The sequence below is a fragment of the Petaurus breviceps genome, unplaced genomic scaffold, assembly GCF_028583685.1.
Source record: "Petaurus breviceps papuanus isolate PSGF00001 unplaced genomic scaffold, PetGlider_PUasm1.0 90723, whole genome shotgun sequence".
In the NCBI taxonomy this organism is placed as follows: Eukaryota; Metazoa; Chordata; class Mammalia; order Diprotodontia; family Petauridae; genus Petaurus; species Petaurus breviceps.
Genome location: NW_027187323.1, coordinates 7,338,506 through 7,361,532, shown reverse-complemented (window position 1 = coordinate 7,361,532; position 23,027 = coordinate 7,338,506). Strand labels below are relative to the sequence as shown.

The 23,027-nt window shown below is 37.1% G+C and overlaps 1 pseudogene; it reads left to right on the top strand.

Annotated features, from left to right (window-relative positions):
• Positions 1 to 275: 275 nt before the first annotated feature.
• Positions 276 to 1,028, top strand: LOC138145022 (apoptosis regulatory protein Siva pseudogene; annotated as a pseudogene).
• Positions 1,029 to 23,027: the final 21,999 nt, after the last annotated feature.

Genomic DNA, 23,027 nt, shown 5'->3' with positions numbered 1-23,027 from the left:
TCTATGATTCTTTTTAATAATTGGGTAGTTCATAAGAAAGATTGGGGGTAAACCTGAGAATGATGTGAATTTTAAAAGTAAAACCATTTAGAAACAGCCAAAAAGACTAATTATTTCATATAAATGAGGTGCAAGAGGGAGAATCGAAACAGAAGAATTAGAAGGGGAGGAGGGCTGATAGTTCTGGTAACCTGTTTTCATTGGGAATGGGTTTAAGAGTGAATAAAACGGTCCGGCCTGGGCGGGGAAAGGGGTAGACAGACCCCGCACTAAGGGGCCGGTGGCAGTGGGGTCAATGCCCAAGCGATGCTGCTCCTTTGGGAATGCGACCCTGCTGCAACTCAAGGTCAGGGTCGGTCAGAAAGAGCTGAGCCGAGGAGTCTTCAGAGAGCGTTATACGCGGGAAATCTTTGAGAAGACCAAGCAGCTCTTGTTCCGGGGAGGCCAAGCCTACATGAACCACATGGGGGTGACAGCTGTGCCATGACCACCTTCCACCGTCAGCAAAGCACAGTCATGAAGCCCCAGGGGCAATGTGTACTCTGAGAGGACGGATGCTGATTGGGCAGGATGGAAACTGCTCCGGAGGTGTGAACAGGCCACAGATGATACAGATTCATCAGAGGAAATGTCCAAAACCTGTTCTTCCTGTGTAAGGACTGTCCACGGGAAAGAGGCCTGTAGCCAGTATGACCGCTGCCTGTGTCAGAGCTGCATCAAAATCTGCTATGGCTGCAACACCATTGTCTGCTCGCTGTGTGCTGTTGTTTATTACAGTGACTTGGGTGAGAGTGCACTCTGCGGTGGCTGCTCCATTTTTGAAGCCTGACGTTCAGCTGAAAAGGACGGCCTCTTCTGTCTGGGAGGCTGCACACCTTGGCCATCTCCATCTACACACTAGTATTAGTTGTGTAGATGGAAGAACTACAGGATTTCTCGGATTTTGTGGCTTGTATGTTTTATATTTTGTCCTCTAAATAGAATAAGTAACAGAACTGAATAAAATCTTTTTATATTTGGAAAAAAAAGAGTGAATAAGACACATATTTAGAAGAGGATAAAAGTCTTCTAAATTCAGAAGAAATAAAATGGTAGGGGCATAGGGAGGGGGGAGAGGACAAGGGAGGGATCTTTAGAGGGGAGGGTGAGGGAACAGGTAAAAGAGGGGTAGAGAAGGGTCTTTAGACTTATGGGAATTGGGGAGGGATACTTGAAGGGGGTAGGCAAGTAATAGGAGGGCAAGGTAGTAACTAGAAGTAAAGTAGGGGAGGCAGGAGGGATAGGAAACAAGAGATGTGCACAAAGATAAAATCAAAGATCAGGACTAGAGTATGTTTTGGAAAGTATATGGATATATTCTCAACACAACATGTATTATTTATCATACAGGCTTGCTTCAAATGAAAATTTATTGTTACATATTTTTTTGAATCCTCTCTTATGTTCTGCTGTGCACACAACATTCTTTTTTTTCCTTTCTTTGTATTTAAGTTTCAATATTTAGGTTTATGATGTTTTTTGTTTCTTTTCTCTATTCTATATTTGTGTTCTGGTCCTTGAATCTAAAACAATTTTTTTAATAGTCAAATGTTATGGAAAAGCATTTCTCAAAGGAACAAATCCAAGCTATCAATAGTCATATGAAAATAAAATACACCAAGTCAGTATTAATTAGAGAGATTTGAATTTATGCAACTCTTTCACATGCATCAGATTAACAAAATTACCCCCCCCCCATAAAAAAGGAACACGAAAAATGTTGGAGAGACTGAGGGAAACAAGTATATTAATGTGATTCTGCTTAAGTCGTGAATTGTTTCAAACATTCTAGGAAGCAACTTGGAGCTATGTCTAAGAAGTGACTAAACTGTACAGACCCTTTGACTCATACATACCATGAGTAGGCCTATTCCCCAAAGAGATCAGAGAAAGAGGAAAAAATTTCACACATAAAAAAAATATGTATAGAAGCTGTTTTTGTGATAGCAAAGAATTGGACACTAAGGATTGGAGCATCTCTTAACAAGAGATAGTATATGAATAAGAAGGGATACTATTGTAATTTAAGAAATGATTGAATAGATTGTTTCAGATTATCCTGGGAAGATTTATATGAACTGATAAAGAGTGAAGTCAGCAGAAACAAACAAAAAAACAACTTATGCTACAATAACACTGTTAAGTCAAATAGTTTTGAAAGTTGCTGTAACTCTAATCAGTCCAAAGACCAAATGATTCCAAATGACAAATGTAGAATGCTATCCAGCTCCTGACAGAGAAGTGAAGTCTAAATATACATTATGAGACATTGTTTTTTAATACAGAAATCTGAAAATTTGTTTTAATTGCAAATGCATATTTTTTCCAAGGATTTTGTTTGTCTTTTTCTTTGGTGCAAGATGGGGGGAGTTTGAGAGAAAATAAATACATGTTAATTTTTAAAATAAAGGATCATTGTAGGAAAGAAGTAATTTTGTTGGTGGTGTATACTACATAAAAAAAATATCAATGTAGGAAACGAAGAAGCGATTTTGCCATTAGTGCATACTACATATTACCTAGATGAAAAGAGAAAATAGATGAAACATCACAAGCCTGACTCAGTGGTATGGTATAGTAGACTTGAGGGACTTCAGTTGTTTAATTCTTAAGATTTGGTATCTAAAGATACCAAAAAAAAATACTAAGAAGCAGGGGGAAGTAGGAGTTGTTTGAAGATAACTTTTCTACATGGACACCAAACTCAGCAAGTAACAAATATTTAAACGACATTTTTGATGGGGAGATGTAAGAAACAATGAAGAAATAAAGGATAAATACTGAAGCATGATGTGAAACTTCAAGAATAACTTAAGGTGTCTTAAACTCAGAATTTTCAAAGAATGATGAAGGTGGCATAGGAGAACAAAAATGTGGATGTTCAAAGTGGAAGATCAGTTTTCTCGGAGTGTTTTAGTTATATAGGGAAAAAGAGAGAAATAAAAGACAGGATAGGTTTACTTCTTGGGCTGAGTGAAAATGAAAACTATTAACAAATAAATGGTAGAAATGTTCATCTCATCATGTTTTCCTTCTTTTTCATTTTTTTCATTGCCAAGTAAAATCACCTTTGGATCAGGAAGATCACAACAGAATAGTTAGTATGGAGTTAATACCCAAGATAAGAAAGAAGATATTTACAGAGTACTTAGTGACCATTGCTGATTTCAAGTCAGCTGACCCAGAAAACTGCATCCTCAGATACTTAAACAATTACCCCTGCTGTTTTCAGAGAGATTCAGTGAGATCGTGAAAAATGGGAGAATGAGAACCACAAATGCACTGATTTTTCTTTTGGGTTTGTTGTCCATTAATTTTTTTTCCATTCATTTCTAAATGTGTTTCCTAAATATTTTCACTATGACCTGGTGAACCTTTCCTTAGAACAAAGATTTTTTAAAAGGTCAAAGAACCAAAAAGATTTGTAAGACCAGACCACATATTGACCACATTTGAAGGTGTATACAATATTATGTACCTAGTCCTATACCTCTGAGAATGTCTATTATTGTTGTTTGTTTTTGCAGATTTTTTTTTAGCATTCTTCTTGGGCCAACCTTAGTTAATATAATTATATTCATTTTGTTTTATTATTCCTTCTGTTTGCATTAATATAATCATTGTACTTTTAGTTCTCTTTGGTTTTGCCTGTTCTATAACAGTTCATTAAAAACATTCTAATTTTTTTTATTTCTTCATATTGACCATTAAGAAACAATAATATTCCATTAAATTCATGTATTTATTTAGTCTTTTTCTTAATTGATTGATGTTTACTTTGAGTTGAAATCTCTACAACCAAAAAGCAGATGCTTCTATCTAATGTTAACTCCTTTAACTGGATTTTTTTAACCCATTCATACTAATGGTATTTTTGGCTTATGTTTGTCTTCATTCATTTCTTTTGTATGGATTTTATCCTCTTGTTTTTTTTTTCTTTAAAATCTATCCTAGTCAGTGTTGGAAGAGTTGTAGAAAGATACATACATTAATTCGTTGCTGGTGGAACTATGAATCAGCAAACCATTTTGGAATGCAATTTAAAAGTATGCAAATAAAGTAACTAAGGTGGCCATCTCCTAGTAGATAGGTACTCCCATGAGGTCACTGCTAAAAGAAAACCCCCATATACAACAAAATATTTATGGTAGCATTTTTTTTATCTTAGCAAATACTTGAAAACAAAATCGTGTGCATTACTTGGGAAATGGCTAAGCAATTATTGACACATGAATGTCATGGAATATTACTGTGCTTTAAGAAATAATGAATCTGATAAATACAGAAACCATGGAAAGACATATAAACTAATATAAAGTGAAATAAGTAAAGTAAACAAAACAAGACATACAAAGATGAGAGTAATAGCATTTATATAGTGCTTGAGGCAGTTAGTTGGTAGAGTAGACAGAGTGCTGGCCCTGGAGTCAGGAAGAATTATTTCCACAAGTTCAAATTTGGCCTCAGGTACTTACTAGCTGTTTGACCCTGGACAAGTCACTTAATGCTGTTTTCCTCAGTTGCTCACCTGTAAAATGAGTAGCAGAAGGAAATGTATTTCACTATTGTCTTTAACTAGAAAATCCCAAATGGGATCACAAAGTGTCAGACAAGACTGAAAACAAGAGCATATAGTGCTTACTATGTGCCAGGCATTGTGCCAGGTGTTTTGTTACTATCATCTCATTTGACCCTCATACAACCCTGGAAGTAGGTGCTATTGTTAGCCCCATTTTACAGGTGAAGAAACTGAGATAAATGAAAGTGAAATCATTTGCTCAGGGTCACCTAACTGCTAAGCGTCTGAGGATGATTTATGAACTCAGATCTTCCTGACTCCAGGACCAGTGTTCTATCCACTGTGCAACCCAGCTGCCTCAGTGACTCTATGAGTTTAAATGTAAAGGACAACAATAGGATAATTAAAAATTAATGTTACAAAATTACAAAGAAGAAATGCTATATTCCCAAAAGAAAGATATGAAAAAATTCCTCCAACTCCTTTGAAGTTGTAGGAGATCCACATGTATGAAAAACATTTTGTATATTTTCAGCTTTTATGGCATTATATGTTTTGTTTATTTTTTAATCTTTCTGTTTTTCTTTTAAAATTATTTGTTATACATGACAACTCCCTGAGTTGGGGAGGGCAAGGTGAGCAGGGAAATATAGGATATGTGAAAATGAAATATATTAATAAAATTATTTTTTAAAGTATTTCTACAGGTTCTCCCATTTCCCATTTATTTACTCCATTTCAAGTTTCTTGGGTTAAATTAAAGTGTTTCTATATACAATATAAATAGTGAATAAGTAGAAATTTATTCAAAATAGATAAATACTAGGCAGTTTAGGAGGAAGAACAACTAGCAGTTAGAGGGTAAGGTGATGTGGAAAGGTTTATATGCTGAAGATTATGCTTTATATCTTAAAGGAAGAGAGGTACACAATGAAGCTTGGGTAAGGAGAAATTATATTCCAGGAATGGGAAATGGCCAGTGCTAAGTCATTGAGATAGGACATAGAATGTTCCATGTGAGAAATAGAAGTGTGGATGTGTCACCATGTGTGAGAGGGAGATGTCCAAATAGGCTGAGAAGATAGGTTGGGACCAGGTTACATAGGGCTTTAAAAGGTAAACAAAGGAGATTATGTGTTATCCAAGAGGCAATGAAAAGTCACTGAAGTTGTTTGATTAGGGGAGTTACATGGTCAGATTTGAATTGAAGGGAAATTATTATGATAATAGTGCAATTCCCTGGGGGGGGGGGATAGAACTTGAAGTAGAGATAGGAATTAGGAGGCTATTATTAGGAGAAGGATGATGAAGGCATTAACTAAAGTGGTATCTGTATGAATAGAGAGAAAAGAATTATGCATGAAAGCTTCTTATAAAAGATAAGAAGACAAAAAAATCCCATTAAATAAGATGAAAATCTAATGAAATAACATTGGAAAGTCAGAAAAGTTAGTGGTCTCACTCACCCTCTGAGCCCACTAATCCAAGAAGCAAAACAAACTTATGGGTTACATGACTTGCCTTGAATCGCATAACCAAAATGTGTCAGAGGTGAGACTAGAACCTCAACTTTCTTGACCTTGGAATGAGTTTACTTCCTATGGCAGTGATTCCTGAACTTTCTCACACCTCACAAAAGGTAGAAGATATTTGCTCTTCCCTGCTGTGTGAAGGAGGGTAGAGTAATTAGAGAGAATGGACAAGGTGGTCAGCACAGATCCAGCTATAGGAGAAAGGAGTTACAACCTAGAGGAAGGAGTTCTAGAAGTCTTTCTTTTTACATTACATTAGGAACCCAGGAATGACATCCCCCACCTCCATTTCTCCAAAGAGGATGTGGATTCCAAATTTGGCAGAGGGGACAGATTTATGCAGTAGTATAAGATGGAGGAGCCAAGAAGTGAGGAGGAAAACCAGAGACCATCTACTGAGATTACAGGACGAAGCTGAAAGATGAAAACTTCAAAGGCAAAATCCTAAGTATTAACATAGTTGGGTGACCTTGGGCAAGTCACTTAATCACCTACTGCCTCAATTTCCTCAAATTATATTGTCAGGATTAAATGAGATAATGTTTGAAAAGAACGAGCTTATTAAATTATTTCCTTCCTCTTTTCCTTGCTTCCATGATTTGCCATTCATTCTGATTTTTAAAGGAAGAAAGAATTGAGTCTACAAACTCTACACCTATGAGCTTGACTTGGCAGGCAAAATTATTCCTGGCAGAACTCTAAAAAATATTATCAGAGATAGTAAGCACCTAGCCAAGGAAACAGTGATCAGGAGGATCCAGCATGGCTTGCCATGGCAATATTATTGCTTTTTTTAAAAATATATATGTATAAGTTAGTAGATCAGGGAATACTTGAGCTATCCATCATCTATATCTGATAAAGTATCTCCTGCTATTTTGTGAGAAATATGGAAAAATATGACTTAGATGATAGTGCAAGTTTATTGATTCTGAATTGATTTAATGGCCAGACTTAAAGAGTATGTTTAATGTCAATTTTCAATGATGTCTTCAGTTGAATGTCTTGAGGCTCTGCATTTTGCCCTGAGTTGTTTAACATTTTCCCACAATGACCTGGACAAATGTATATGCAGCCTGCTTATGAAATTTTTTTTTGTAGATGATGTCAAGTTGGGAAAGGTGGGATAGCTATTGCACTAAAGGAAATTAAGATTTCCCAAAATGTTAACAAGTTTGGAACCCTGGGCTGAATATAAGAAAATGGAATCTGATAGGAATAAATGAAAAGTCTTACATAATATCCTAAAAATCAATTCCATAAATATGATATGGAAAAGGTATGGTTAGATAACAATTTCTCTGGAAAGCATTAAATGAACTTTGTGAAAGTGAGGCTCAATAAAGGTCAGCAGTGTGATATGGAAATCAAAAAATGCTTAACGTGATCTTGGACTGAATTAAGAGAATCAGAGATTCCAGGAATAAGGAGGGGGTAATTTCAGTGTATTCCATTGTTCATTCTGGGTGTCACAGTTTAGGCATGATATTGATGAGCTGAAGACCATCTTGAGGAGGGTCTCTAGACCAGAAGGGTCTAGAGGTCTTGCCATGTAAAGTTTGATTGAAGGATATCTAGCATGGAAATGAGGGCATAGGACATGTGTTTTCACATTTTTGAAAGATTGCCAAATGCATGAAATATGAAACTATTTTTGGGGGGGGTTGTCAGCAGATGGCATAAATAGAAGCAATTGGTGCTATTTCAAAAGATGTGAGTTTAGTACCAAGGAAAGAAAACATTTCCTTATAATTAGAGCTATTCCAAAGTAGGATGGGACAACTTAGAAAGTAGAGGTCCCCCTTCTCTGGATATGTTCAAGAGAAGATTGGATACTTCAGGTGTGTTATAGTGGCTCTTTTTTTTTCCTGATATAGATAGTACTAGCTGGAGTGCCTGCCCACTAAGTTTCCTTCCAACTCTGAAATTCTGAGATTCCATAATTCTGAGATACACATGTGAACACTTAATAAATATGATTCTGCCTTAATGGGAGCATTCCTTCTATAAGAAGTACATTAAAGATGAATTGACATCTAGGCAACTCACTGAAAGGAGAGCTGAAGGGCAGAGTTCTAGAAATCTGATCCCAGGTCCTTTCCCTTTCTCTGGGACTTCACTGACTTCTTTGGCTTGTAATTCCAGCTTCTTAAAGCCATGCCCTTTTTCTTATTCACATTTGCAACTAGGTCCAACACCTCAAGTTTGTCTCCACATCTTCAGTTTCCATTTTAAAGTAAATCCTTCACTTTCTTTGTCGGCGAAGGCTTCCAGGGCCTGGATCTCATCTAGTCTTTGAGTAACATCTTCCAGATTTGTTTTAAACTGATTAGACACTGCTGAAGAATCAAATTCTCTCTCCCGGACAGTACAAAGCCAAGTGTTGACAGAGTTGGCTTCTGGCCACCAGCAACGTGATGACGCAGCATTAGTCTTTTGACAGTCCTGCTTTTGTCGGGTATTATCAAATGGTTATGCACCCAGAAAAATGGAAGAATAAAAAACCTCCCCTGTGATGTGACACAATGACATTGTAGTAAAAAGTAGCTTTTCTGAGTTGCTACTGCTTGTACTCCCACTTTCTTCCTGTTTCTCTTAAGAATTTTTTTCATACTCTGTTTACAATGCCCTCATATGCTTCTATATGGACATTTGTTTCTGCATTTATATTTCTAATTGAGATAGAAGAAGTGTTTAAAAACAAGTTCCCATAGCAATGGAAGAGCACATGGGAGAGCTTATTGTGGTGGGAAGGGTAGGCTGAATTTGATTTGTCAGCTTTAGAAAAATCAATCATGAATTGAGGGGAAATCTTGAGGTTAAGGATCAATTTCTAAACTTCATAGGTTGTTCTAATTTTCCCTCTGAATGTTACTTTAATATATTTTCATCTATCAGTCCACAATTTCTAAAACACAGGATCCTAGGACAATGTAAGGCAAGAATTCATTATCTTGACTTGAATCTTTCAATATATCTATAATCTATCAAGACAGGGAGGGGGTGGCTAGGTGGCACATTGAGTAAAGCCCCAGCCCCGGAATCAGGAGGACACAAGTTTGTTTCCAGCCTCAGACACTTCACACCCACACACAAAAAAAAATAGCATTGTAACCTTAGACAAGTTACTTAACCCCAATTGCCCTAAAAAAAAAAGACAGGGACTGCCTGGGGAAGGAGCAATATGTACCTAAAACACAAAACCAATTGTATTTTTTATTTGTGGTTCAGACAAGTAGATGGTAAGGAAACTCTGGGATAATGTATCTATTTCAGGACAGATTATTAAAACCATTGAGGGCTTTTCTTCATGGTAGACTACACAATAAGTAGCTTTTAGATACAGATATCCTACTGGTTGTACTGTATTATATCTAATCTCAGGCATAAACTTCAAGAAGAAGAGAACTAGGTTAGATGGTAGATGAGTGCTATGACCATTTAGTCTTTCCACTCTTTCTGAGATGCAAATAAATATTTCAATTCACTGACTGATCCAAGGTTAGAAGACATGGACATACTTGCCAGAGTTGGGGATTGCCATATTGTTTGCAAAAGCAAAAAGTCAAAGTGAAAATTAGTGCCAAAATGTCAAAATGATTTGATTCAATAATTATTAAACAATGTGAGAATATCAGTTGACCAGAAAATAATAATAATGGTTACTATGCAACAGATACCATATTAAGTTGTCTTCTTATATGCTTATAGTCTACTGGGCATACAAATAAACATAGTTAAAGGTGACTTGAAATGTTTGCCATTAAGAGTCAGAACATGGGGGGGCAGAGCCAAGATGGCTGAGTAGAAGCATAACCTCCCCGCAGCTCCAGCTTCCACCCTCCCCAATCCATGTAAAAAGGGGACTCTAAACAAACTTTGGAGCTGCAGAACACACAAAATGACACAGAGAAGCTAGCCTCCTGCTGAGGACTAGCAGACCAGCAGAAATCCAGCACAGCAATCTGGGAGCCTAGCCCAGCCCCACACTGAGCCTTTAGGCCCGGGGAGGGCCTGACCAGCCACTGGCCAGAGGGACTCCAGATCAGCCAAAGCTGTGGCCATTTCCAGATTTATCAACACATAGACACAAAGGACAAAGTGAGAGGTTAGTACAGTCTGGACTTTGGGACCAGTAAGTGGGAGTGGGTGGCTTTTACCCCCACAGCAAAAAGCCTCTGAGACACAGATGGCTTCAGCTCCTGGCCAGCAGAGTGTAGGGGGACCAAGCACCAGTCTGAGGGGTAATCGCTCTTGCTTTAACCTGCTTGGATCTGGATTGCAGTCTAGGGTGGAGGTTCTGGGGTGTGTGTCCAGCTTTCCAAAGTATATGGAGACCTCAGGGAGGGCACCCATCTAATACATCTGGCAGCTGAGAAAACCCCAGCGTTTGGGATGAAAGCTCCCCTGTCTGGTGGCAGAGTCCTACTGTGGCAAAAAGCCCAAAAGTCAAGTAATTGAGTGGCAAAATGAGCAGGCAAAGGAAACAAAGCAGACAGAAGATTCCCACAATACACTCCTATTTGGGGGACAAAAAGGAGCAAAGCATGGAACAGGAGGAAAACAGTGAACTCAGGACTCCTGCACCAAAAGCTTCAAAGGAAAATATAAGCTGGTTTCAGGCCATAGAGGACCTTAAGAAAGATTTTGAAAACCAAATAATAGTAGTGGAGGAAAAATTGGGAAGAGAAATGAGAACAATGCAAGAAAATTATGAAATGAGAGTCAACAGCCTGCCTGAGGAAAATAATACCTTAAAAAACAGACTAACTCAAATGGCAAAGGAGGCCCTAAAAGGCAATGAGGAGAAGAATGCCTTAAAAAGCCAAATTTGCCAGATGGAAAAAGAATCTCAAAAACTCAATGAGGAGAATCATTGCTTCAGAATTAGATTGGAGCAAATGGAAGCTAATGACTTTATGAGAAATCAAGATGCTGTTAAACAGATCCAAACAAATGAAAGAATAGAAGACAATGTGAAATATCTCATGGGAAAAACCATTGACCTGGAAAATAGATCCAGGAGAGATAATTTAAAAATTATTGGACTGCCTGAAAGCCATGACCAAAGTAAAAACCTAGAAATCATCCTCCAGGAAGTTCTCAAAGAAAACTGCCCTGATGTTTTAGTACCAGAGGGCAAAATAGAGGTTGAAAGAATCCACTGATCACCTGCTGACAAAGATCCCAAAAAGAAAACTCCTAGGAATATTATAGTCAGGTTCTGGAATTCCCAGATTAAGGAGAAAATATTACAAGCAGCTAGGAAGAAACAATTTGAAAATTGTGGAAACACAATAAGGATAACCCAGGATCTGGCAGCTTCCACACTGAGGGATCGAAGGGCTTGGAATATGATATTCTGGAGGGCAAAGGAGCTGGGATTAAAACCAAGAGTCACCTACCTAGCAAAACTGAGTATCATGTTTCAGGGGAAAATATGGTCATTCAGTGGAATAGAGGACTTTCAAGCATTCTTGCTGAAAAAACCAGAGTTGAATAGAAAATTTGACATTCAGATACAAGAAGCATGAGAAGGTAAACAGGGAAAAGGAATCATAAGGAACTTATCAAAGTTGAACTATTAACATTCCTACATGGAAAAAACAATAATTGTAACTTATGAAACTTTTCTCAGTAGTTGAAGGGATTAGAAATATATATACATATACATATATATATATATTTGTCTATATATGAGGGTATATGGGCATATGAATACATATGTGAATGTGTGTATATATGTTTACAGGTATACATAGATAGAGGGCACAGAACCAATTTAACAGGGAGGAATGATACTTAAAAGGTGAAATTAAGAGGTAAGAGGAACATAATGAGAGGAGATGGGGAGAGAATGATTGGGGTAATCTATCACATACAGAAGAGGCAAGGGAAAATGGTTACAATGAAGGGGAAGAATAGGAAGGCAAAAGGGAATGGGTCAACCTTATTCCCATTGAATTTGGCTTGAGGAGGGAGTGAAATACACACTAAATGGGGTATCTCACCCTTCAGGATAATAGGGGGGGAAGGGGATGAGAGGGGGAATGATTGAAGGGAGGGTAGGCTTGGGGGGTGGGAAGTTGGAAGCACTCACTTTTGAAAATAGATAGGATCAAATTAGAGAATAGAACAAGTGGGAGGTGGGATAGGAGGGAGGGAAATATAGTCACTCTTTTACAATATATCTACTATGTTATTGTTTTGCATTAGCCACACATGTAAACATATACTGAACTGCGTATCTTTCCAGTAAGAGTGGGTGACAAGGAAGGATGGGAATGAATCTGTAATTGAAAGTTTTAAAATCAAATATTCAAATATATGTGTATATGTATATATGTGTGTGTATATATGTATATTTATATATATATACTATTATTAATACCATCTTACATGTAATTGGGAAATAAGATATACAGGCACTGAGGCATAGAGATCCACTGGAAAAGTAGAAAGGGGTATGGGAGAAAATATGGGAGAGAACAGATTGGAGGAGGGGATCCTGTGGGACTGCTATTTTGGGGCAGTGGTTAGGGGAAAAACGGGGAGAAAATTTGTAACTCAAAATCTGGTGGAAACAAATGATGTAAATCAGAAGTTAATAAAGCATTAAAAAAAGGAAAAAAGTCAGAACATATGATAAAGAAGCATTTGTGTGAGGTTAGAGAAGTCAGATAATGCTTCATAGAAGAGACAATATTTGATCTGGTCGATTTTCACTGTATAGGGGTATAAGGGCTAAGTAATCCAAGTAGAAGGAACAGCATTACTTAAGTTTTGAACAGCATACCTAAGTATATGATTAGAGAGCAGTGAGTTATTGTCCAGTTTACTTCACTCTTAGATTATGGAACAGAGAATGAGTGGGGTTAGCAGCTTGGGAGACTCATGGAAAATAAATCTGAATGGATAAAGTAGAGTTGCTTTATGGAGGGCTGTAGATGTGCATTTTGATTTATTTTCCATTTCATTTGGTAGGCATTAGGAAGGATGATTACTAGATCTGTGTGATAGGAAAATTAATCTGATAATCAGGGAGGGAAAATCCGGAGTCAGGGAAACTAGTAAAAAGGGAAGAAAAAAAAAGGCAGTCACCATATTCCAGGGGAAGAAGAGGACCTTAAGGAAAGGTCCAAATACATTTATTTGAGGAAGACATCTACTCCAGTTAGTTTCAAACTCTAAGAGAAACAGATCCCTGCCTGAAGAATATTGATTTAGAAAACCACACATTAGCATTATTTGTGCTGTGTTGTATTTTTAAATTTATTTTATTAAGCATTTCCCAGTTACATTTTAATCTGGTTTTGACTGTACTTCAGAGTTTTGCCCAGAAGGGTTTAACACCTGTGATTCAAAATAACAAGTATTTATTGAGACCCCAAAATGAACAACTTCTTAGAGTTTGTGAGATAGTAAGCAAAGGAGAAATACTGTTCACACTTAATATTTAACTTTGTGAGTGGGAATAGATGCAGCATGGAAAGGAAATGGCTGCTTTCTTCTGTTTCTATCTATCTCTATAGATGTCTACGCTTGAAAATTGATGTATTCAGTCTATCTCCATTAACAGTGGAGATAGTGGCACCAAAAAAGCAGTCATAATGTCTTTGATCTTTGCCATGACAAATGAATCTGAGTCATTTGGATAAGTGCTAGTCGATTAATCAATATTATCAAATACATTAATTTTTTTTAAAGCTGTAGGCTACTGTGCTTGTTTTGCTGAGTAATGAAGTCTTAAATGCCATGTAATAGAGCAATGAACCAAGAGTCAGGAAAACCAAATTTTGGATTCTTATTCAGATTTTACTAGCTATTTTAGTATTTAGTATTTCACCCTCCCGCAGGGGAGTGGTGAAGTCAAAGATGTCCACAAAGAATGATATAAGAAAAAAAATAGAATTTTAAAAATGAAGATGATTTAAACAGAAAATACTTAATCCTAAACCTAACCAAGTTTAATTGAATATTAACAAAGTTTTAGTGAGAAATGGTATTAGGCAAATAAAAACTCATAAAATATACCTCACCTCCAAATGGAAGGAAAAGAATGAAAACAAAACATTTATTAAGCTCTTAATATGTATGTGTATAGCATGTGCTAGGTGCTGGGTCATGCAGCAGTAGATAGAGTGCCAGTCTTGGAGTCAGGAAGATATGAGGTCAAATCTAGCCTCAGACATTTACTAGCTATGTTGACCTTCCCTGGGCAAGTCATTTAAATTCTATTTGTCTGACATTTCTCATCTGTAAAATGGGGGTGATAATAGTACCTTCCTCCCTGAATTGTTTGTGGATGAAATGAAAAAATATTTGTAAAACCTTTAGCACAGTATCTGGCACATAGCAGACATTATAAGATTATATATTAATGTATCATAATATAATAATAATTCTTACTATTTTTACAAATACAGAAGAGAGTCTCTGTTCTCTAGGAAATCACTTTCTAATACAAAGTGGCAATGGAAACAGGAGGTTTCAACTAATTAAATAAATAAATAAATTATAACCTTAGAAATTGTGGACAGACATTGTGGAAGCATTGGCTTTTTAGTTAAAGTACCTGGGTTCAAATTCCACCTCTGACATTGAATATAACCCTGGACAATTCACCTCCATGATCCTTGAATTTCTCATATGTAAAATGAAAAAATTGGACTAGAGGTCATCTTTCCAGGTCCAGACCTTATGATGCTTTAGCAATTGAATTATACCTGCATTCTCGAGACTTTGGGAATTGTGGCCCTTTACCAAAATGAATTTTGTCTATTAATTCTTTTTACTTACATCCCCTCCAAATCCTCTCTACTCTACCTTCTCACACCCCAGGTATATCACTCTAATCACCCTTACTAAAACTGTGTTTTATTCAGTCTGGTAAACTGTGAGAGGTATTAGTATGAGCTTCCAAACATTTCTTTCAACCTTTACCAGTAAGGGCAAACCTCCTAGGGTGAGAGATAATTCTGTTTTTATGATGGCTCCTGCTGAACCCCGCTGCATTCTGTGTGATCAGACTAAAATGTTGTAAGTCAGCAATGTGCCACTATACCTCCAATTTGAAGGAACAGAGAACACATAAGGACAAATAGAAAATTAATTTTATTTATAGAGTAAAAGACCCAGGAAATGTGCATTTTAAATATAACATATGTTTGGAATTGTGGCCACTAAGGAGGACATCAGGTAGCTATAGAAGCCTGTGCTGCATTAAAATATGAAAATGGAAGCTCCATTGGAAATAATACCCAAACCAACATAATCTTAAACTATTTTTGATTGTTTTAATAAAGTCTTCTTAATTTTCCATTTTTAATCCATATATATTCCACTTATATTTATGCCCTCTGGGCCTTAAAATTAGCATCCTGAACTTAAAATATTTTTAGATGAGAGAGGCCTTTAAATATATGGGTGAAATCACCTACAATTTCATCTGTATAAACAAAATTAGCATCTCCTTTGTAAGTGAAAGTCTTAGAGTTTGGGGAATTGCTTAAATGGTTTGGCCATAGTCACAGGACCAGCATGCATCAGACAAAGAAACTGAATCTTTGTCTTCCTGACTCAAAAGCTTGCTCTTTACCCGGTACACCATACTGTCTAAGTAAAACTAGTTCTCTCTACTTGGAGGGGAAAATATCTTTTATCAATTTTATCATTCTGTTTCTTTTGACATAATATTACCTATTAAATGTGTTATGTTTCAGTGAAATAAAAAAATGAAAATTTATCTATAGAAAGGTAGAATGGCATCGTAGGTAGCTGGCCTTGAAGTCATGAAGAATGGAGGTTGAGTAATTTTTCCTTTGTAGGTCACTTATGTTCTCAGTGCTCTAGGCAGCTCTGATTCTACAAGTTGCAAGAAGGTGCCGAGTTAGACTGTCTGAAGGAGTTTCCTCACTTAAGAATTCCCTTTATCAAAGAAATAACAGATTCCATGTATACTTAGTGAAATAGGCAAAGGATAAGGATTCTTTTTCATTTAATTAGAAAAAGTAAAATTACTTATATTTATAATTTTTCATATAGCCCTTAATATGGGAGGGGAAGTACGAGAATCAATTTTCCTCATACTCCTTTTTACTTATCACCTAAATTCACCTCTTAAATTAACAGGATTACATTATCAAGCTTTCAACATAGTTTAATAAAACTCCCTTAAGGAAAAGGTAACTAACCACTGATAAGCCCAAATTGGATGCTCACGACCTAGCTAGGGAAATGGACCACACACGTGAAACAACTAAAGAATATGTTTACGAAGCAACATATGAACAAGTCTAAATCAATTTGGCATAGTACAAATTGAATGCAGAAGTACTCCTTACCTGAAAAGGACAGATATTTTGAATTAGATAAAGGGCTTAAAGGATTTCAGAGAGTGAATTGCTCAGGATAATGGCTGTCTTTGATTATAATAAAGTCCACCCAAATGGCAAAACTGTTCCATAAACCTTTTCCTCACCTCAAAACTTTGATATTGAACCAGTCTTTCTTCCTTTCCTATTGTATCTAAAGACAAAGTATCCATTTTTTCCCCCTAAAGTTAACTTTTGGGGCAGTTAAGTGGTGCAGTGAATAGAGCACTGACCTGAATTCAAATGTGGCCTCAGACACTTGACATTTACTAGCTGCTTGGCCTTGGACAAGTCACTTAACCTCAATTGCCTTGCCTTCCCCCCTCCAAAAAAGATAATAAAACTATCCATTTTCCCTATGCCCTTATAAAATCACTCCCTCCCTAATTCCTTTACAACCTTTTCCCATTGATTATCCCATTTTTACTTTTCATTTTCTCTTTTTTTCTCATTTTTCATTTCATTTTATTTTATTTTTAGTTTACATCATTCATTTCCACAAGATTTTGAGTTACAAATTTTCTCCCCACTTTTTCCCTACCAACCACCCCAAAACAGCGATCCCACTGAATATCTCCTCCCCCAATCTTCTCTCTCCTATGTCTTTCCTCCATCCCCCCTATGACTTTCCAGTAGGGCAAGATGGATCTCTATGCCCCAGTGCCTGTATATCTTATTTCCCAGTTACATGTAAAATAATAATAATAATAATATATTTTTAAACATTTTATTTTAAACCTCTGAATTCCAGATTCCTTCCTACATCCCTTGTCACCCATCATTACTGGGAAGACAAGCAATTCAACATAGGCTGTATGTGTGTAGCCATACAGAACATTTTCATAATGGATGTATTGTGAAAGACTGACTATATTTCCCTCCATCCCATTCTACCCCCCACTTGTTCTATTTTCTACTTTGATCCTGTCCCTTTTCAAAAGTGGGTGCTTCCAACTTCCCACCCCCCCCCAGCCTGCCCTCCTTTTCATCATGCCCCCTTCATCCCCTTCCCTCCTACTCTCCTGTAGGATGAGATACCCTATTTAGTGTGTATGTGATTCCCTCCTTAAGCCAAATTCATTGAGAATAGGGTTGACCCATATACACTCCTATATAGACACACATATATATATATATATATACATTTCTATTACCTTCAACTATTCTCATACTGAGAAAAGTTTCATAAGTTAAAATTATTGTTTTTTCTGTGTATGAATATAAGTAGCTCAACTTTGATAAGTTCCTTATGATTTCTTTTCCCTTTTCCCTTTCATGCTTCTCTTACTTCTTGTAAGTGAATGTCAAATTTTCTATTCAACTGGTTTTTTTATATCAAGAATGCTGGAAATCCTCTATTCCATTGAATTACCATATTTTCCCCTGAAAAATGGCATTCAGTTTTGTTGGGTAGGTGACTCTTGGTCTTAATCCCAGCTCCTTTGACCTCTGGAATATCATATTCCAAGCCCTTCAATCCCTCAGTTTAGAGGCAGTCAGATCCTGTGTTATTCTGATTGTGTTTCCACAGTATTCAAATTGTTTCTTCCTGGCTGCTTGCAATATTTTCTCCTTGATCTGGGAACTCCAGAACCTGGCTATAATATTCCTAGGAGTTTTCTTTTAGGGATCTTTTTCAGGAGGTGATCAGTGGATTCTTTCAACCTTTGTCCAGTCCCAGCCCTGCAGTTATAGGCCTGGCAATGGCCTTTGTTGTTGGTTGGTCAACTTGACACCATGTTGACCAGGCCTCTCCAGGGGCTCTGCACTCGGATCTCTGGCATCCGGGCCTCTGCCTTTTCATTTTCATCTCCTTGTTTTTCCTATGCCCCTTATTTGTTCATTCTCTTCCCCATGCTAAATAATAACAACAACAGTTTAAAATTTTAAAATTTCAAAGTTATAAAGTTACCCACCATTTAAGAAGGACCTCTCTAAATCACTCTTGTTAAGAGAAATGCAAACTAAAAAGACTCTGAGGTACTACCTCATACCTATCCGATTAGTATGGTAATTGCTAATATGCAAAAAAAGGAAAATTATGAATGTTGGAGAGGATGTGTAAAAATTGGGACACTGATGTACTTGATGATGAAGTTGTGAACTGATCCAACCATTCTGATGAGCAACTTTGAACTATGTACTAAGGGCAACCAAACTGTACAAGTTCTTTGATCTAGCAACACCACTTCTAGGTCTGTATCCCAAAGAAATAATAAAAAAGGGGAAAGAACCTACCTGTGCAAAAATATTTATAGCAGCATTTTTGTGGTGGCAAAATATTGAAAATTGAGGGGATACCCCTTAATTGGGGAATTGTTTAATAAGCTGTGGTATATGAGTGTAATGGAATACTATTGTGTAATAAGGAATGATGAACAGGAGGATTTCAGAAAAACCTGGAAAATCTTGTACAAGCTGATGCAAAGTGAAATGAGAAGAACCAGGAAAACATTGTACACAGTATCAAAATGGTTCGACCACTTCACTACTCCACTAGCAATTCATTAGTGTACTTCTCCTCTAGCATTTAAAACTTCTGATGGGTTTAAGGTGGTATCTCAGAGCTGTTTTAATTTGGATTTATTTCTCTAATCAATAGTGTTTTGGAGAATTTTATATATCTATAAATTGTTTTGTCTCTTCTTTTGAAAATTTCCTGTTTATAACCCTAGACCATTTATAAATTTGGTAATAGTTCTTTTTTTTCCAATTTTCACTTTTCTTTATTGAAAATGTGGTTCAGGCGGAGCCAAGATGGCAGAGTAGAAGCACGACCTTCGCGCAGCTCTGGCTTCCACCCTCCCCAATCCATGTAAAAAGGGGACTCTAAACAAACTTTGGAGCTGGAGAACCCACAAAATGATACAGAGAAGCTAGCCTCCTGCTGAGGACAGCCCGGCAGACCAGCAAGAATCCAGCACAGCACTCTGGGAGCCTAGCCCAGCCCTACTGGCCAGAGGGACTCCAAATCAGCAGCAGCTGTGGCTGTTTCCAGATTTATCAACACATAGACACAAAGGACAAAGTGAGAGGTCAGTACAGTCTGGACTTTGGGACCAGTAAGTGGGAGTGGGTGGCTTTTACCCCCCAGGGCGAAAAGCCACTGAGACGCCTGCACAGCCAGCCAGTGCCACTTGGCCTGTAGAGTGTAGGGGGACCAAGCACCAGTCTGAGGGGTAATCGCTCTTGCTTTAACCTGCTTGTATCTGGATTGCAGTCTAAGGTGGAGGTTCTGGGGTGTGTGTCCAGCTTGCCAAAGTATATGGAGACCTCAGAGAGGGCACCCATCTAATACCTCCAGCAGCTGAGAAAACCCTAGCGTTTGGGATGAAAGCTCCCCTGTCTGGTGGCAGAGTCCTACTGTGGCAAAAAGCCCAAAAGTCAAGTAATTGAGTGGCAAAATGAGCAGGCAAAGGAAACAAAGCAGACAGAAGATTCCCACAATACACTCCTATTTTGGGGACAAAAAGGAGCGAAGCATGGAACAGGAAGAAAACAGTGAAGTCAGAACTCCTGCACCAAAAGCTTCAAAGGAAAGTATAAGCTGGTTTCAGGCCATAGAGGACCTTAAGAAAGATTTTGAAAACCAAATAAGAGAAGTGGAGGAAAAATTGGGAAGAGAAATGAGAACAATGCAAGAAAATTATGAAATGAGAGTCAACAGCCTGCCTGAGGAAAATAATACCTTAAAAAACAGACTGACTCAAATGGCAAAGGAGGCCCTAAAAAGCAATGAGGAGAAGAATGCCTTAAAAAGCCAAATTTGCCAGATGGAAAAAGAATCTCAAAAGCTCAATGAGGAGAATCATTGCTTCAGAATTAGATTGGAGCAAATGGAAGCTAATGACTTTATGAGAAATCAAGATGCTGTTAAACAGATCCAAACAAATGAAAGAATAGAAGGCAATGTGAAATATCTCATGGGAAAAACCATTGACTGGAAAATATATCCAGGAGAGATAATTTAAAAATTACTGGACTGCCTTAAAGCCATGACCAAAGTAAGAAATCATCCTCCAGGAAGTTCTCAAAGAAAACTGCCCTGATGTTTTAGTACCAGAGGGCAAAATAGAGGTTGAAAGAATTCACCGATCACCTGCTGACAAAGATCCCAAAAAGAAAACTCCTACGAATATTATAGTCAGGTTCTGGAATTCCCAGATTAAGGAGAAAATATTACAAGCAGCCAGGAAGAAACAATTTGAATATTGTGGAAACACAATAAGGATAACCCAGGATATGGCAGCTTCTACACTGAGGGATCGAAGGGCTTGGAATATGATATTCCAGAGGGCAAAGGAGCTGGGATTAAAACCAAGAGTCACCTACCCAGCAAAACTGAGTATCATGTTTCAGGGAAAAATGTGGTCATTCAGTGGAATAGAGGACTTTCAAGCATTCTTGCTGGAAAAAACAGAGTTGAATAGAAAATTTGACATTCAGATACAAGAAGCAAGAGAAGCATGAGAAGGTAAACAGGGAAAAGGAATCATAAGGAACTTATCAAAGTTGAACTATTAACATTCCTACATGGAAAAAACAATAATTGTAACTTATGAAACTTTTCTCAGTAGTTGAAGGGATTAGAAATATATATATATATATATATATATATATATATATATATATATGTATGTGTGTGTGTCTATATATGAGGGTATATGGGCATATGAATACATATGTGAATGTGTGTATATATGTTTACAGGTATACATAGATAGAGGGCACAGGACCAATTTAATAGGAAGGAATGATTCTTAAAAGGTGAAATTAAGAGGTAAGGGGAACATAATGAGAGGAGATGGGGAGAGAATGATTGGGGTAAACTATCTCATACAGAAGAGGCAAGGGAAAATGGTTACAATGGAGGGGAAGAATAGGAAGGCAAAAGGGAATGGGTCAACCTTATTCCCATTGAATTTGGCTTGAGGAGGGAGTGAAATACACACTAAATGGGGTGTCTCACCCTTCAGGATAATAGGGGGGGGAAGGGGATGAGAGGGGGGATGATAGAAGGGAGGGTAGGCTCGGGGGGTGGGAAGTTGGAAGCACTCACTTTTTAAAATAGATAGGATCAAAGTAGACAATAGAACAAGTGGGAGGTGGGATAGGAGGGAGGGAAATATAGTCAGTCTTTTACAATATATCTGCTGTGTTATTGTTTTGCATTAGCCACACATGTAAACATATACTGAACTGAGTATCTTTCCAGTAAGAGAGGGTGACAAGGAAGGATGGGAATGAATCTGGAATTGAAAGTTTTAAAATCAAATATTCAAATATATGTGTATATGTATATATATATATATGTGTGTGTGTGTGTATATATATACTATTATTAATACCATCTTACGTGTAATTGGGAAATAAGATATACAGGCACTGAGGCATAGAGATCCACTTGAAAAATAGAAAGGGGTATGGGAGAAAATATGGGAGAGAGCAGATTGGAGGAGGGGATATCCTGTGGGACTGCTATTTTGGGGCAGTGGATAGGGGAAAAACAGGGAGAAAATTTGTAACTCAAAATCTGGTGGAAACGAATGATGTAAATCAGAGGTTAATAAAGCATTAAAAATAATGTGGTTCAGATAGAAATAGTCCTGAGACAAGTCACTATCTTGCTGTTATTCTATATGTGCTATTTAAAAGGAGATAAAGTAGCCAGTTTCTGTATTTGAATAAATGTATTAGAAAGCAGGTTTCTTTTTAGACTTTCTGTAAGCATTTTTATTTTTTTAAAGCAATTGGGGTTAAGTAACTTGCTCAATTTTACACGGCCAGGTGTGTCTGGGTGGGTGCTAAGTGTCTGAGCCCAGATTTGACCCCCAGGTCATCCCAACACTGGGGACGGTGCTCTTACTCACTGTGCTACCTGGCCCCCGCTCTGCAAGCATTTTTAACAACTACTGTAGTAGACATTAAAAGGAATGATGTGTACCTCATTCTATTCACACATTATTTCTATCTTCTTTGCTAGGTCTCTGTAGTTTGAAAGCATTTCATTTTATATAGCTAGGAGGTTTCAGTATTTAATACAGCATCATCCACTAAAAACATCAGTGATATGTGCAGGTGATTGTGGAGAAAATATTTCATCCCTGTAATGGATCAATTTCATTACAGTTTATTTGTTGAATTGTTTAGGACATTTTGAGATCTTTTGTCACATTTGTTTTGTTTGTCTGTGTTGTTAATTTGTCTTGTTAGTCTGTTATAGATAGTGAATTACTGCATAATTCTAGTCACAAGGTATCATCTTGCTGCTAAGTATTTAGGTGGTGCTAAATTTTTACAATCTTTAGTGATGCATTGCATTTAAAAATCTATACTGATCTTAATTCTTTTGTATTTACTGATAGCAATGAGGCATTTCTAAATTTTTATCCTGAATATCTTTCCTACTAACAAATTATATATATATATATATATATATATATATATATATATATATATATATATTTTTTTTTTTTGCTTGAGCTAACCCATCAAGGGGGGAGGAATAGAGGTTGCTGATCTTAGTAATTTCACAGACTTGATCAGAAAATTAAATACTTTCAA